Source organism: Euleptes europaea, chromosome 1 (assembly GCF_029931775.1).
Source record: "Euleptes europaea isolate rEulEur1 chromosome 1, rEulEur1.hap1, whole genome shotgun sequence".
NCBI lineage: Eukaryota > Metazoa > Chordata > Lepidosauria > Squamata > Sphaerodactylidae > Euleptes > Euleptes europaea.
This window is the reverse complement of record NC_079312.1, coordinates 118,677,736-118,695,022: the sequence shown is the minus strand read 5'-3', so window position 1 is coordinate 118,695,022 and position 17,287 is coordinate 118,677,736. Positions and strand designations below refer to the sequence as shown.

The window sequence follows — 17,287 nt, the reverse complement described above, 5'->3', positions numbered from 1 at the left end:
CCAGGGCAACTGGTTGGCCACTCTTTTCTTTGAAACACAATGCTGGACTGGATGGACCATGGATATGATCTAGACAGGCTCTTCTTGTGTTCTTAGAAGAGCAACCATGAGATTCAGTGACCTCACAGTATTAATTCAGAAAGGGTTCACCTACCCATTTTGCTCCGGACTACACTGGCCTAAAGATCATTTGCAAAAAGACTTGAACTAATGTTGTGCTATGTGACATGATCCGCCTATTATCCACATAAAATGCTCCACAACCATAGCAAAGATCTATTCTCTTGTGCTGCGCCTCATTTTTTAAAATCCCATCTATGTTCATTATCTGTGTATGCAACATGCACAAGACTTGCAGAATGGGTATCAATGCCATGTTTGGTTAACCCCAGAATTATTTCCCCACAATCGAATGTCTGCACCTCTCTCTTTGATCATTGGTAACAGACCGTCTCTCAGCTTCATTATGCCTTAAAGTCATATTACAGCTGGTAAGGGCAGAAATGCTTCCTACACATTAAGTCTCCAGAAGTCACTGAAACACCAAGTATTTAAAACAAATACTCAGTGGAGTGCATTTTCATAGGCTGTAATTAATTCAATTGTCTAGAAACTTCCTGTTGAGGAATTTGCTGAGAAGCCTTTGTCCATCTTTTCCAACCTAGCTGCAGGAGTTTTAACGTACTCCTTGAAATGCCTTCATTTCACTTTTTGTACCAAGCCCCCTCCTCATTATGCATGGCTATGAAGACTTTATCAAAATATAGAATCATAGAATTGGAAAGGGCCATACAGGCCATCTAGTCCAACCTCCTGTTCAATGCAGGATCAACCTACAGCATCCCAGACAGGTGTTTGCCCAGCCACTTCTTGAAGACTGCCAGAGAGGGGGAGCTTACCACCTCCCTAGGCAGCTGATTCCACTGTCAAACAACTCTTACTGTAAAAAAATTTTCCTAACGTCCAGCCTTTCTGCCCATAATGTATACTCATTATAGGCTAGCCTGATCTTGTCAGATCTCAGAAGTTAATCAAGGTCGGTCCTGGTTAGTATTTGGATGGGAGACCATCAAGGAATACCAGGGTTGTTATGCAGAGGAAGGCAATGGCCAGCCCCCTCTGTTATTCTCTTGCCTTGAAAATCCTACTGGGTTGCCATAAGTCAGCTGCGACTTGACAATACTTTATATACACACAAGGCAAAACTTAATATCAGAAGAAGAGTTCGTTTTTACACCTCGCTTTTCTCTACCGAAAGGAATCTCAAAGCAGCTTGCAATCACCTTCCCTCCTCCTCCCTACAACAGGCACCTTGTGAGGTAGGTGGGGCTGAGTTTTGAGAGAACTGTGACTGTCCTAGGTCACCCAGCAGGCTTCATGTGTACGAGTGGGGAATCCAATACGGTTGTCCAGATTAGAGTCCGCTGCTCATGTGGAGAGGCGGGGAATCAAACCTGGTTCTCCAGATTAGAGTCCATCACTCTTAACCACTACACCATGCTGAGAGGGGACACCAGGGCACAGTCACATCTATTTCTTTTCTGGATTTATTTCGTACTATTGTGTAAGGATTGTATACTTACAGTGGCTTGTATCCTGCCCTCTACATAACAAAAACTGAAACCTTCTTCCAGACTAATGAGTCTTCCTTCTATCAAAGTGGTTGTTCCTCTAGTGGAAAAGCTGATTCAATCAGAAGGCTCCGTATTTTTTCTGAGTATAGGATGCAAGCCACTATTTTAAGTAGAGTTCAGTATGGGTCATTAAATGCCTTTGACTACTCATATAATAAGTGCCATAATATATGTTCACACAGATTGAAAGGAAACAGTATTCTTCTTTACTATGTTTTTCTCATCTGTTTATTTCATGACATCCTATAAACCCAACTGCATACAAACCTATTTCCCTCTGCACAGTTTTTTCCACACTGCACAAAACCTGTCTAGCTGCACATGTGTATAAACTATGTGCTTCTCTATGATACTGTAAGCCTCTCCCATGATCCCTAAGATTTCACATCAGTGATGTATGAACAGCAACATTTTTTCTGCACGTTATTTGCCTCTTTATTCACTCTTCAGTTTCTAATTCTGTTGTTATTTGTCCTCATTCAAATTTGTTATTGTTGTTATTTGTCTTCATTTGCACACCAAAAAAACCAACAATTGCAAGGGAAGCTGGACCAAAGATGCTGTAACAGTTGGATTTATTTCTTAGTAGAGCAAAGACAGTAGATCTGAGCAGTGCTTGCATTTTTATCTAGTTTGGTGAATGTTACAGTTTCTCACTGGAACCCTTCAGAATTTTTTATTGGTTGGTTTTCTCTGTCCTCCTGTTACCACTTTCTTTGTGATTTGCATTGTTACTTCATGTGAACTCACCACGACTTGTTATCGACCAGGCAGAATCTTTATTGCTGTGTGCTGGTGTACTTGTTGTTGTTTTTAGTGGTTCATTTGATCATTTTCATTTCAGAAGATGTGACAGCAACACTAATGACTTCCATATAACCAAACAACATTTTGTACCAAGATTTGGATAATTTTAATCAGTTAAATTTTGTGAGCATGAATAGCGCTCATTGGGAATCTTAAATGAATCACCTCTGTGAACTATGAAACATAACTGCTCCTTAAAAAAATTAGATGGTTTTAAAACTGGCACTGAACCACAGATCTGTAGGCACAGGCTCATCACATCTATGGAGTGCAAAAAATCTTGTATCCATTCCACCCTCCGCCATGGCTCTTTTCCAGTGGTGGCTGATTTGGGCCCTGTTTACATTTTCTTCTGTGAAATAATCTATTTCCTGAAGCCAAATACCAAAGCTATGACAAATGAGAGCATCTGTGCAAGTGCAGAGCCCCTACACACTAGGAGCTGTATGCACACATGCTGAGATATGAATCACAAAGCAGGGAACCCCTTAATATATCTCGGCCATTTTCGAACTTGGCTTTGTCACAGGGGAAGTCTTAGCAGACATGTCAGCACGATGTTCTGGGAATCACACCGGAGGTCAGACATGGTTCCAAGAAATCTTTGTCCTGTTTATGTCCAGATGTCTTTCTGGCCTTTCCACAGAATCAAGAAAGGCCCCATCCTTGTTTTCCCTGAAGCCCTTTCTGTTTTACAATTGACAGGCAAGCAAAATATGATGGGCCTGCAAATATCCAGGAGAGGATGTCCCAGAATTTTTGATGTGAAGTGCTGGGGAAAGCAGCTTTAAGTAAAACAAACTTCCAGAACAATAATACCAGGCCTTGGGAGCAAATTCCCTGCCTCTTATTCTCTCATCTTTTTGTGGAAGCAGAAAGTTAGAAGCCTGAGAGTGAAAAGTAGAGGGGAAAGGGATCATCTGCCAGAACTGAAGTTCCAGAACATCACCATCTGAAGCATAAAAGGTCTAGAGGGAAAGATGCTGGCAATCCTTTCTTGGTCACAGAACTGTACGGGATGTAATCTGGGTGGAAGTGTGTGAAACCATTGGCTTCTCTAGAGCTTTAAGGCATCTGCAGCATGAGTGGATTTTTGGCATTAGTGTGGGGCTTCACTGTGGTATCACCAATGAATGTAGACAGACTTTTAGTTTACTGGATTAATATTCTCAGTATCAAGAAGCTGGGAATGAGGCTTCTGCTACAGCGGTTCATAGTCAATGGAGTAAATGACAAAACTATTCAACTTTCACAATGTTACCTCATCCTTTTCAGAGCAGGACTTTCTTTCTTTCTTTCTTTCTTTCTTTCTTTCTTTCTTTCTTTCTTTCTTTCTTTCTTTCTTTCTGCACACTAAAAACTTAAGTCAGCAAATCAGTACCATTTCAGAGAGAAAGTTCTATGAGTATTGAAAGAACAGGGAACAGAGGAAACTGGAAACACATCTTTTTATTTAATGGAGAAAATTCCAATACTATGTGAGATTTTGCAGAAAAATGGAGTTTTAGAACTTTAAAAAAATATTAATAAAGAAAGTTGAGTAGTATGTCTTTTCTTGTTTTCTGTTGGCAAGAAATCTAGTTGTGGATGCATGGCATTCAGGATCTAACCCCAAGAGTGGCATATCTGCAAAGGAATTAAGAATGTGGAATGACCAGAGTGAGGGAGAAACTAGGGCATTTCAATGTCCAAATACATCAAGATTTAGATTGTCTGATGAAAAAGATAACAAAGCTTCAATTCAACAGTGATTACAACCATGAAAATGCAGTTTGTTCTTTGTGAATCTGAAGAGCTATATTGACTCAACCAGAAAAGCATGCAAAACAACTAAAGTGACTGAAGAAGCCCAGTGAAGCAAAACTTTCCAGTTGGGTTAAAATAATTTTTTAATGTATATATTATTGATTTTACAATAATGTTACAATAATTTTAACCCAGTTGGGCAAGCTTTGCTTCCAGGTCATGAAGTCATTATGACACTTGCTAGGGTTAGTTCATAAATGCATTTGACTGCCTGCGTTTATCTTCTGATAGCACATTTCAGTAATGCTGTTTGTTGCCACGGTGATGTAAAATAATATTGCAAGCCCTTTGTTGTTGTATCTGTTCTTTTTAATTATAAGTATTAAATGCTATACTGGACTTCCCTTTTACAATACTAGTGTTCATTTGAGTTTTGGCAATAAACTTTGAACATGGCCATAACATATTTGAGCTGCAAATATCAAAATCATGTAGGAATATCCCTGTCTATGAGAGGTGTACAGAGGTCAACAGATGATCTGAGAGCCACACCGTGAGTTACAGTTCAGCTCTCTACAGAACAAAATGGTGGTGTGCTTAGCAGAAAACTGGTTGAAGCCTCGCTCTAATAACCTTTCACAAAGGTAGAGTGAAAGGTAGCGTGAGAATGGCAGCAGCTACCAATTCCAGGGAGAGCATGCTGAGAAATTATCCTTTGTCAAAGTTTTAAAACTTGGCTGAGAATCTCTGGAGCAGAAATTAAGGAGGAAGATTGGCGTTCTTAATTAAAAGTTTAGCCTGTATTAAGCCAACTTGCCGCCTTTCCATATGTTAAATTCCACTGCTCCTCAGTAGGTTTACTTTGGCAAAGTGGAGTATGAGTACATTCATGGTTCATATCATTCATCATTTTTTCATCAAAAGCATGGAAATCCTTTCCTCAGAGTGCAGAACAGTTTTACAGCAGTTCTATAAAACCCAAGAGGGGTTCTGTTTCAATAGAATTACATTAGTACCAGTAGCCTGGCAAATATCAGAGCTGAAATTAATCAAAGAGGCTTACCGAACTACAGTTACAATATAAGCATACGTGACAAAATGGGTTTACATAGAAAGGTGATTTGGATCCTCCCTACCAACTTCATTCTTTCAGCAAGGAGGGATATTGAAGAATAGGCAAATAACAGTAAATAAATAGGCAAATAACAGTAAATAAATAGGAAAATAACAGTAAATAAATATTTAGGAGGCATAAGAAGCAAGGAGCTCTCTTGTTTCATATCCTACTTTGGAAGTTCACTGAGAAGGCTGAGAATAGAAAGTCACATTTGCAAAAGATGCAAATCCAAAATTGCAATCTAGCCTACCTTTTAAAACTGGTCCCTTTCTTTTGAACATAGAATACTGCCTGATACATATTCTCTCACTACAGGATGTGACTTTTTTGTTGGTATGATCCCAGTTGACACAGCACAGTTTATTGGGGTATCTTTTTGTATCTCAAAGAGACAAAATAGAAGAATGAGGCTGTTGACTTTGAGCAACATTACCTGCACAAGACTTTCAATGGACAGATCTGAAAAAGTCAATGGTCATTACCAAAAAAAGAAGGGCAAACTATTTTCTCCTTTTTTGCTGCTACAACAATATGTATGAGATAAAACTTTTAGAACTGGGGTGGGGAACGTCAGGCCCAGGGGCGGTTTAAGGCCCGCAAAATCATTTGGTCTGGCCCTTCGTGGATCCTGGCAGATCTCTAGTTCAGAAGGATCTAAGACTGGCGATCTGCCCCTGCAGGCAGAGGTAGCAGGAGCCAGCTGTAGAATAAGCCCTGACCATGTGGAGCAGGAACAACTCCGGAGTGCAGCTGGACAGCTACACCCGACTGGTGCAACAGACCATCCTGTGCCACCAGGTGGGGGAGGATGCCTGCCTGCTTGTCCGCACTCGGGGGTCATCTGGGGCAGCTGCCTGCTTGGGGCTTGGTCAGCTAATTTTTAAGTTGATAATTTTGTATGGCCCGCGAATGATGTTATAAATATCCAAATGACCCTTGATGGAAAAAAGGTTCCCACCCCTGTTTTAGAAAGTCATCTATTACTGGTATTTAACTCCACATAAATTAAGTATGTATCATAAGACTCAATATGCATGTTGGGACTATGGAGGAAAAAAGGTTGATCTTAGCTGCCCGGAGTCTGACTGTAGTCAGGAAATGGCGGGATATAAATCTAATAAATAAATACATAAATACATACATGTGTTTTGGCATTGTCCAGTGGTGAAAACATTCTGGTCTAAGATTCTTATAGAAATGTATCGTATTACAAGGATTATCATCCCATTATATCCCAAGGTGGTATTACTGGGACTAGTTAATGCATATTGTCCAAAAGTTAGTATAATCTTGACATAATTACAGCTGCAATGTTGCTATTAGCAAAGAAATAGAAAACGAATAAACATTGCACAATCAAATCTTGGATTCAAAAAGTATGGGGTATTGCAAAAAAAGTAATTGCTACATCAGCAAACTTTACGTTTTATATTTATAACATTGTAATGATTGTAATTCTTGTCGTTGAGGGTGAGTTGTTTCCAAAATGAAAAGATGTGATTTAACATTGTATTGTATCGTAAACTTTTCTTTATGAAATAAAAATTCTTTTTAAAAAAGACTTTCAATGGATAACTGCTGTTGACGGACAATTGCTTTAATCTTTTGACTTTTTCTGGTAAAGGATAAGCCATCTTCAGCATGGCTGAAGATCTCCATCTGGAGCAGTGAAATTTTATTTCTTCTCTGACATCACTCAGTGTCCCTCCTCCAATGTGAATGATGAACACTTTTGTCGTATTAGAGTAATATTTTTAAAATTCAGCCGTGCCTCAAGCTAAATATCTTCTTGCAAAGAGTTTAAACACAGAAAGTGCGTGAATATGTGTCCAATGTTGTCCTTATACTACTAGTAATTTGCATTCACATAGCATTTGGAGATGTTCAAAGTATTTCCCAAATATTTAGCAATATTGTGAACTTTGTAGTGAACATGTTGAACAGGCAGACTGTGTTTGATACCAGTGATCATCCTGATCCAAACCTCCACTCTATTCAGCTGTCCATAATCTTCCTTGAAGGCTATTGAACAGCTTTGTAGCTGTTGCGGTAGAGTTTCGTTTCCTTGTCTTGTGGTGGCTTTTGCATCTTCACAGTGGATGAAGCGATTCTGATTATTAATTGATAATTCATAAAATTATTAATGTTTATTAATAATTGCTGGTTGACTGGTTGATTTGTTCACAATTTATTGATATGATTGCCTGCTGAGCAGCATGCAGCAACTGCGGGTCTATAGACAGGAGAAAGGAAAGTAGGACTGTAATCCGGCTGTGTGAGAATGCGCATTGTGAATCATACTATACTGTTTCAATATGTGAAAACTTGGGCTTGAACTGTTTATGAATACCCAAACTGACTGACCAAAAAAAAAAAAAAAAAAAACAGCTCCCTGTATGTACTTTCGAATAGACCATGTGCTGAACTGGTGGGTGTTCGAGTATCCCTACCAGTGGCTGACCTACAGTTTTGGGACCCTGAAGCTTGGACTGTTAGGGGGGCCTCTTCGCAACCAGCAAGAATAGGGCAACACCCAACAAGGTCCAAAGGCATTTGCCTGGTCCCGAGTCCCATGCAAAAGGGGAAATTCCACCCCCTCCTGCTCATTACGCAAAGCTAGCTGCCTCTGTCCCTTTCCATGGTTTACAAACTCCCAGGTGTCAGGTGTTGCTTTGCATGGTTACAAAGGTGTTGCTTTGCAGTTGTGTTGCTTTGCAGTGTTGCTTTGCAGTTGTGTTGCTTTGCAAACTTCTTAGCACCTGCCCCGCCCTTGCTCTCAGCTGTTTGTTGGGGCTGGGAGCTTTGTGCTGGGCGGCAAGCTCTGCTCAGAGATGCACATTAAGGGTGGGGGGGACCCCTTTCATGGCCCATATCTCAGCCCCCCCGACCCAACCTTTACAAAATTTGGGGGGTCTGGCAAGAAGGGTCCTTTGAAGCTCCGCTGAAAGTTTGGGACCTCTACCCCCAAAAATGCCCCCCCTGGAGCCGCGAAAAGGCACGTTTGTGTTTTTAATGGCTTTATTCGGCCGAATCTTTTTCCCGAACTTTGAATTCGCGCCGAATTGCACGGACCCGAAGCGGGGGAGTTCGGACTTCGGCATATCCCAAATCCAGACGGGCCGAATTCGGCTGAATCCGAACTATACCGAATTTTTTTTTCAACAGCCCTAAGTGTGATATCAGTGAGTAACTGGCAAATATTTCCCAAGCTCCTGATGACAAAGAAGATGGAAGGTTTATGACTTTGATTCCTGCAGCACCCCCTTACGGAACCTGCCTGGATCTTATTGACTGAGTTTCAACAGCAATTTTCAGAAGTAGTAATTATGGAACATCTGATTACAAAGATGAAACAACTTTCTGCTTTGATGAGCACTTCATTTCAATCTATTAATCAAAAACTGGACACTATCTCAAATGAACTTAAAGACATAAAAACCCAAATGATTACAATGAGAACAGAGGAGATACTAGAGGGTCCTTTAGCTGACAAGACAGATGAAGAACAGAAGAACCCAGCAAAGGAAACGAAGGATTACAATAAATATTCTGCAATAGCTCATTTGACAACAATGGATTTTGACTTCTGTCCCCTTAATTTGCTTGATGAACTTTTCAATACCTGCTTGGAGGATTTAAAAACTGGGGCTGTCAGGATCTTTTTCTTTGAATTTGGGATGGAAGATATTGCAACATGGGTTCATTATGGAAACCATCTATCTGCAGAAGGGACTTTACCACCAATTTCCAAGGATGCTCTTCGACGATTACCGTACTGCTACTGTGGGAAAGAATGAAATGCTGGAAATTCCGGATAAAGGGACTAATTTAAAAGAGTCTAGTGTCTTTTCCGGTTAAGATTGAAAAGGAACTGATTAAAAGGATTGGTTATAGTGGAAATAGAACTATACATGATATTAATTTACTGGAAAAATAGTATGTATTAAATAAGTGTTAGGGAGAAATGGAGGATTTACAAAATAATTAATTTTTAAATGGAAATAATCAAATGCTTTTATTATATTAATCCATTTATTACAAGTGAGATTTACTATTTCTTTTCCTTTTTATTTTATTTTTAATTTTTTTCTCTTTTTCCTTTCCTTTATATGATATTATTAACAACCATTAATTTTTTTTCTCTTCCTTGAAAAATATAAATATTTAAGAGATCAATAAATATTAACAACAATATTAGGATTAGAATTTTGTGCAAAGGAGATTACTAATTCATCACAAGATGAAGGGAGGAATAGGGGAAGTCAACAATTCTTTATTATATATCATTTTATAACAATGTTACCTATTTGTTTTTATTTTTTATTGTTTATGTCATTGTTAAACTATGTGATTAATAATTTTGAAAAAATAATAAAAAAATTATTTTTAAAAAAGTTCTGCAGTCGTTATTCTGCAGTCATCGTTCTGGTCCACCAGCCAGGTATTTACCAGCCTCACCTCTCTGCCCAGGGCATTCAGCCTTTCGGCTTGTCCTGCTATCCCTCCCTGTATTCGTTTTTTCTTGGTGTGTTTTGGTTCTGTTATTGTATTCAATTTCTTCATCACAACTTTAATTGGCGGTGTTTGCATGGGGCCAGATTCAGTTTGGTAAATAGTTTAGTAAATCCAGTTTAGAAAACAGGAATTTACTATGGCTACTTTCTGAGTTCATGACTGAGGTGAAATGTGAACTAGGAATTTCTTAGCTCACATTCCTAGCCACTACACTACATCAACTCTCTTATTAAATGGTTATAGGAAGCTGTTTTGTACTAACAAACATCTAGCTCAATATTCTCTGTGTTCAATGGTACACCTATCAGCTAGGTGTAAAGAAAGGAATGAAGGGATAGCATCTAGAAGTTGTAAATTGAACGATGTGGGATATAATGACTGGGTTGGTAGGTTCGGCTTCATAGTTCAGCAAAGATACATGAAAGTAAAACAATGTGCAAATGTTCACCTATACCTAATGAAGAAGAAGAGGAAGAGGAGGAAGAGGAAGAAGAAAAGGAAGAGGAAGAAGAAGAAGAAGAGAAGGAGTAGGAGTTGGTTTTTATATGCCAACTTTCTCTACCACTTAAGGGAGACTCAAACCGGCTTACAATCACCTTCCTTTCCCCTCCCCACAACAGACTCCCTGTGAGGTAGGTGGGGCTGAGAGAACTCTTAATAGAACTGTAACTTGCCCAAGGTCACCCAGCTGGCTCATGTAGGAGAGAGGAAACAAATCAAGTTCAACAGATTAGCCTCTGCCGCTCATGTGGAGGAGTGGGGAATCAAACCCAGTTCTCCAGATCAAAGTCCACCACTCCAAACCACCACTCTTAACCCCTACACCATGCTGCAGGACTCATCTGAGTACTTGGAACTCAATGAAACATGAAAAATGGGGAAGGAAGGAGAGGGCAGGAATAAGAATGCTAGAACAGTCCTTCATCACATGACTATTTCATCAAATGCCTAACAGAAACTTTCCCCCCTGCTGAGTTATAGGACCAAGATTTCGATTCCTCTTTTTTCAGCAAGATGCCTTCTTGAACCAGCAGCATCTCACTTCTGCATTTGATCACCCACTGCATTTGATCACCCACAAGCATATGGCAGCTTGGCTCCTTTTGCACTTCCAGGCTATGCCCTAGCTTAGTAGGACCTGGCATGATCCCAATCCTGCCACTTCATGTGATATCCCTCCTCAGTCTGTCATCTCTCGTGTGTGTGTGTGTGTGTGTGACTTGTTTCCAAATTGCAGTTCAGAGCTCATCAAGCTTGCTGGCCTAGCAAAGTTTTCTATTTACTTCAGCATGAAGTTCACTCTATAGTAAAGAATTGGGGGAAGACATCCTTTTCAATCACTGAAAACTTTATGAAAAGTTAGCAGGATCAAAATTTTCGTAAGGAAGAATAATTTTCTATAGCTAAAAGTCATCATTTGCTCCTTTCTTGTGCCACTTTAGATTCTTAAGAAAAAGACATTGTTTTCAGCATTTCATTTTTAATTTTTTTTAAACTGATCTCATTTTAAAGTTTGTCATATAGTTTGTTTTGTGAGTTTGCTCTTCTGTTGTTTAAAATAAAACTGTCCAAATTAGATATTGTACAATTTCTTTCTGTGCATCATGAACTTGGTTTTATGAAACTAAAAGAAAAATTGCAGTAGTTCTGTTCTGCTCATTAGTTACAGAGGTAATGCTTACATCCTCAGTTTGTGGATTCTGCCTTTTATAACTACAAAGATTATTTATTTAATAAGGATATTTCTTAACCATCATTCTACATAACGTGTTCAAAGTAATTTATAATTAAAATTCAGGTAAAAATAGCTAAATAATATAAAACCTTCTAAAACAATCACCGGGTCAAATAATAAAATTGAAAGCAACCTACTTAACCCAGTGCCAAGATCTTCTGAAAAAGCAACATTTACAAGTTTAGCTCAGAAAGCCCATAGGGAGGGTACCAACCTTAGCTCCTGGGGGAAGGAACTCCATAGTCTGGAGGCAGTGGCTGGAAAAAAAAACCTTGAATGGGCTGCAGCCAATCTAATTTCTGTTAAGGGCAGTTGCTGAAAGAGGTCAGTATTCAGAGTACAACTGAACTGTTGATGGATGGGGTGGATCCCATCAATCATTTTCACATGTGCAAGGAGGGGCAATATTCATTGATTTCCCCCCCCCCAGCATGGCAGACCTCCAGCTCCCCCCTCATCCTGACAGTTCCACACACCCCTGAAGCAGCATTTCAGGGGGGCATATGGGGATGCAGCAGGAGCAGGAAGGTGGGCAAGTCACACTCTGCAGACAGGAATCCTTTAATCAGAAAAGATTCAAGCCCATGTTTCTATTGGCGAGAGCTTTTAAAAAAGGAACATCACAATAACATTAACATACTTTAAGAAGACATTGAAAGTTGATAGTCCGCTGTATATATACTTTGAAAAGGAAAAAAAAATCCTTCATGTCTGTGAAATATTTTATACAACTTCAGGATCAAGTACACTTCACACAAAATCAGGTTTACTTCAATAGCATACCTTCAGCATAACTCTTTCCTCTGTTTTGTTAACACTAAATCTATTATTCATTCGGAAATGCTAGCCAAGATATGATGAAGGGGCAGATGGGAAGCACAAAGGTGAGGAAAAGCAGTTTAGCACAGCATGTCTGTTAGAGTAAATGGATGAAATTGTATTGTTATACACAAACACCCCACATAGTTTCTTAACAGAATGGCAGGAGTTACAGATTCATACCAGCCAACATAGACTTGCAAGAATGGTGAGGTTTGCTGCATGCTTGCCTGATAGGTTTGTGCTTTGCTTTTACTCTCACAAGGCACCAATGGATTTGTCTCATTGTATTAAATGCAAATGCAAATGAATCAGAGCAAAATGGTTGAAAGAATCAAGTCTTATGAGGAAACATTCTCTGCTTTATGGGATGGAGGATGAGTTCCTGGCAAAGCTGATGAAAATGCAGTAAGTGGGTTAATAAATTGTGTTCAAACCACTTGATATTTCTGGAAAGCCTAGCTTGATGGCAGATTACCTACTGAAGTGGAAATTTATATTGTTATCAATAGAGAAATGGCTGAGATTGTTAGATGGTAGCCCTTCAGAGATATTTTTTTACTACAATTATTTTAGCTAAAAAGCAAAACATGAACACAAAAGACAGGGTACCTAGTTTGACAGGAATCCTTAACAAAGATGTGCCTCCCAAGAATCCCCCCAGTGTAAAAGGTGTCATTATTAGTTAGTTTACATTAGAAACCATCCAAAAGGAACTAATTACATTTTATATAGCGTTGAATTGTTACCAACTAGTAACCTAAAATTTCGTTTTCTTTACATCTCTTAGCTCTGATAGAGATGCTTGTTATGAACAACAGGGGCAAGACAGAAACAAAATATCCACCAATATGTTGTTGTCTCATTCCAAAAGTAAGAGCTTCGTATTCTCAAACATTCACAATGAGACTACTTCAGTATTTTGCACAAAACATTCTCACACATTTCAATGGATGTAAAGGAGATAAATGGAGAAGTTAAATGCCATGGGGCATAAAGACATTGAGTGAGTGGCTTGGGCTGAATTAGCGAAATGTAGTTTTCCTAGTTCCTGTACTCTGACGTTCCACGCCTCAGTCATCAACTCCTGGGCAGTACACACTGCAGTGTCGTCTGCGTTCCCAAATGGTGGTCCCTCTGCATAGAAATTAATCAGACTAACAGTTTCATGAGTACAAGCTACATGAAAAATAGCATTTTGTAGAGTCCATCTGGAAGAAAAATAGTCAGTTGACATTATAATACTAATAAAAATAATCCCACATCCATGTCATATTCTGACAAATTCGATACAAGGAAGAAAAACTTGGTTGCTGTTATATCAATGGGGAACTTTGTCTCTGACATTTACGGTAGTTTTCTGCATACAGAACGTAGTTTGACCTGGAGAAACATTCGTTCACTGGCAGTCTGAAGTGGCACAGACCACAAAAAAAGTTTACTATCTCACCCGATATTTATGAGAACTAGGATCAAAGAATGATAAGAAATAGCAGCAGGAAACACAATGAACAGTGAAGTGTGCACAAATGAAGAGCAACTCTATATGCTTTAAATGTTAAGATTAAACCTGGTCTTAACATTACAGGTAGCAGGGCCTAGCCCTTGATGTATGTTACGTCTGAAAGACGGTTATGTTTTTTCAATGGTGAGAATAAGGCAAACGGTACATGTTCAAAGGCATTCTCTTTTTCATCTGTTCCAGCATGCAACCTGGCAATGATAATCATATCTGAGACTCAGCCAAGAGCCAGTTTTGCAAATAATCTGAAGAATGGAGGAGGGATATGGTGACTGCTTATGAGAGTGATAGAAGGGAGGGGGGAAATCAGATAATAGCTGCCAGGTGAGAGACAAGAGTCTATACAAGGCAATGATGCTCCAACCCTGTCCTCTGAAAGTTCTCAGCAACTCTCTGGTCCCTGAGATTTCACCAGATATTGCTCATATGATTTCAAGTTTTTCTCTGTATCAATAGAGGGCTAGAAACATAAAATTTGCATTTTTAAAATGCTGAGATTCTCAGAATGCTGAATACCATACCAAATAATAGATGGAACATTTGAGAAGCAATGCTATGTATAATGTGGAACACTGCAAGGCCTTTTATGACAAGAAGCCAGTCAACTGTGAGTGTGTGTAAAGTTATGGCGACCTGAACAAGCCGCTTCCAAGGCAAGTGAGAAGCTGAAGTGGTTTCCCATTGCCTTCTTTGCAGGGTCTTCAGTGGTGCTTTCCCTTTCAAGTTCTGACCCTGCTTAGCTTCTGAGATCTGATGAGATCTGATCACCTTGCTACCTTTTCTTGTCAGTCAACTAGTTGGGGAAAATAGGGAATATGCAGATTTCTCCAAGATTCCTTTGCTACATTCTTAGGGATGGAAAATCTCCTTTTCCTTTGACCGTCTTATTTCTATACAGTGCAGCATGCAAACCTAAGAAGACTCATTTTGCTTCAAACATTGCAATGCAAAGGATACTCATATTCCTTGATGAAGACAAAGACTTCTCTGAACTCAATTTGTTTCCACCAGTGGAATTATTAAGGACTAACAGCGCATTCCTGAAAGGAATGCCTGCATCGGTTTTAGGAGGCAACCCAGCGGCGTGTGCTGAAACCTCTACCCGGTGCCAAAAACCCATGCAACCCTCATAGGGTTGCACGGGAGATACATCTTTTAAAAAACAAAAAGGGGCGTTCCCAAGCCGAAACGGCTCAGGAGGCCAACTAACGTCGGCCCTGCCCCCTGCCTCGGCCTGTGCTGGCGTCTGGAGGCTGCGGCGGCGGCCGGGCCCAGCACTGCTGTGGCTGCGGCCGGGGACCGGCGCCCGGGCCTGCACGCCAGCACTGGGGCCACTTCGGGCGCTGGTGGTGTGGGCCCCTGCGTTGGCAGAGGCCGGCAGAGGCCTCCTAAGGCCTTTCAGCCCAATTTTCAGGAATGGGCTGTTATCCATCATAAGCTAAGGTCCACGCAGCATGTGGAGGGTTACAACACAATACTCCAGTGACAAAAAGGAACTATGTTTACTTAGAACATAAGTCGTCAAAGGGTGTAGGAGGATGCCAGGAAACTCAGTTCATATTCTTAGAATACCCAGTGATTTTGTCCATGTTTTGTAAGAGATCTTGACTGTGGCTGCAATCCTAAAGGCACTTCCTGGCAATAAGCCCCATTGAATAACATGAGATATTTCCAGGTAGATCTGCTTAGGATTGCTCCCTATGAAAAATAGACTATGATCCCATGTAAATCAAGGAAGAAGAAGAAAAAGAAAACATCTCACAGTTTGTTGCAAACAAATATTCAAAACATTCTTAAGAGTGTAAAGAGAACTGTTCTCTCTCTCCTTCCCTCCTATTTAATTTGGAAAGGGACCATGTTCAATTTTCCATTTTTTGGTTGCAGCTTTTGCATCTTGGTTTAAGATTCAGCCTACTGATAGCGTGTTATTACCAAACTTATACACTTGGTGTTTCCATCCTCTGTTAACAGTTTACTGATGATCACGTTATTCCCCTCAGTATAGCAGAGCAGTTTGAAAACTATTAAAATTGTGGTGTCAAAGTTGCTTCTCTCCTACCACAGGCTTGAATTTCTTTGGTCTTTCTGAATTGCCTGCTCTTGTGGATTCCAAAACTGCCAAGCAATGATGTCAAGGGATCTGTCCCTCCCCTCACTGAGTACCCACATTCAGTGGTGTGGCTGATTCACCCTCAACCCTCGCCCTTTGCTCTCAACAGCTGAAATCTGAGTTTATTCAAAAGGGTCAGGCTGTTCTGGGTGGACCCCATTAGTTGGGCATGTTTCCTTTCTACCTAATGAATGAGGTGGGCATACAATTCATCTGCCTCCCACAGATATACTGAATTACAAGGCCCTGCCTTGAGCAGAAAGGCAGAGTTTTGAGAGCATGAACAAGGTCACTTGAACGGCTGCAATTATTCCATGAATCTCAGAACTTGGCTTCTACTGCTGTATTCCTGAGCATCTCGGCTTTCAGTCCTAGCCCTCATGGTTCCAAATATAATATTTAAGAAGGGAGAGCAACATCTGCTAAAAGCACTGAGACGAGAAGGGGTCTTAGAGGCACTTCTAGTGGGCAAGGTTTTCAATGTTTCCCTTTTCACAGTTTCTCTGTCTCTATGCACAAAACACATTCCCAAATGCTTTACCTCATCTACCCCCTGACTGCCAGTATCCCACTCCTTTCTCCCGTCTACTACTGCATTATTACAGTTGGAATAGAGAATAGCTTAACTTTAGTGTGGGTGGCAGTGTCTTATATAAGATATTACTGCTACTGCTGATGCTGAACAGAGTTAATGTACATGTAGTACATCAAACATGGCGCATTAGCTTAAAAACATTAAATTCTTTGTGTAGTTTTTGTAATCAGTACAACAAGTGGGAACCCACAAGGACTTGCAGGAGGCATCTCATTTTCCCCTTCCACACTATTTCCACTTTCTCATTTGTAAAAGTCCCCATAGCCACTCCCCTTTTTCTGCTGCCTTCTCTCCTTCCCACCCAACAGCCAACCTACATTTATGTGCATCTCTGTCTTCAGCTTTCCCTCTCCTCCCCCCAGCAGCCTCTACCTAGGAAAACGATAGCCTAGTTGTGTGGTGCTGGCCACTGAGCCAGGCCCACATGCATGGTAGGGAACCCTCAAGAACTTGGGGGGAGGAAACCTCACTTTCCCCTGTATCCCCCTTCCCCCACTATTTCCTCTTTCCCTCTTCCTGGAAACCTCCATATCCTTTCCCCTTTCCCTGCCTCATTCTCGCCTTCTCAGCCATTCACCTACCTATGTTTTATATACCTCCCATCTTCAGCTACATTTATTATTTATTTACCTCATTTATACCCCACCTTTCTTCACAATGAGGACCAAAGCAGCTTACATTATTCTC

General features: G+C 40.3%; 1 protein-coding gene across 1 annotated transcript in view; it reads right to left on the bottom strand.

Annotated features, from left to right (window-relative positions):
* The window catches only part of NTN1 (netrin 1), a 221,884-nt gene that overhangs the window by 49,336 nt on the left and 155,261 nt on the right, over positions 1-17,287 (bottom strand). The gene's annotated exons all lie outside the window — the stretch shown is intronic.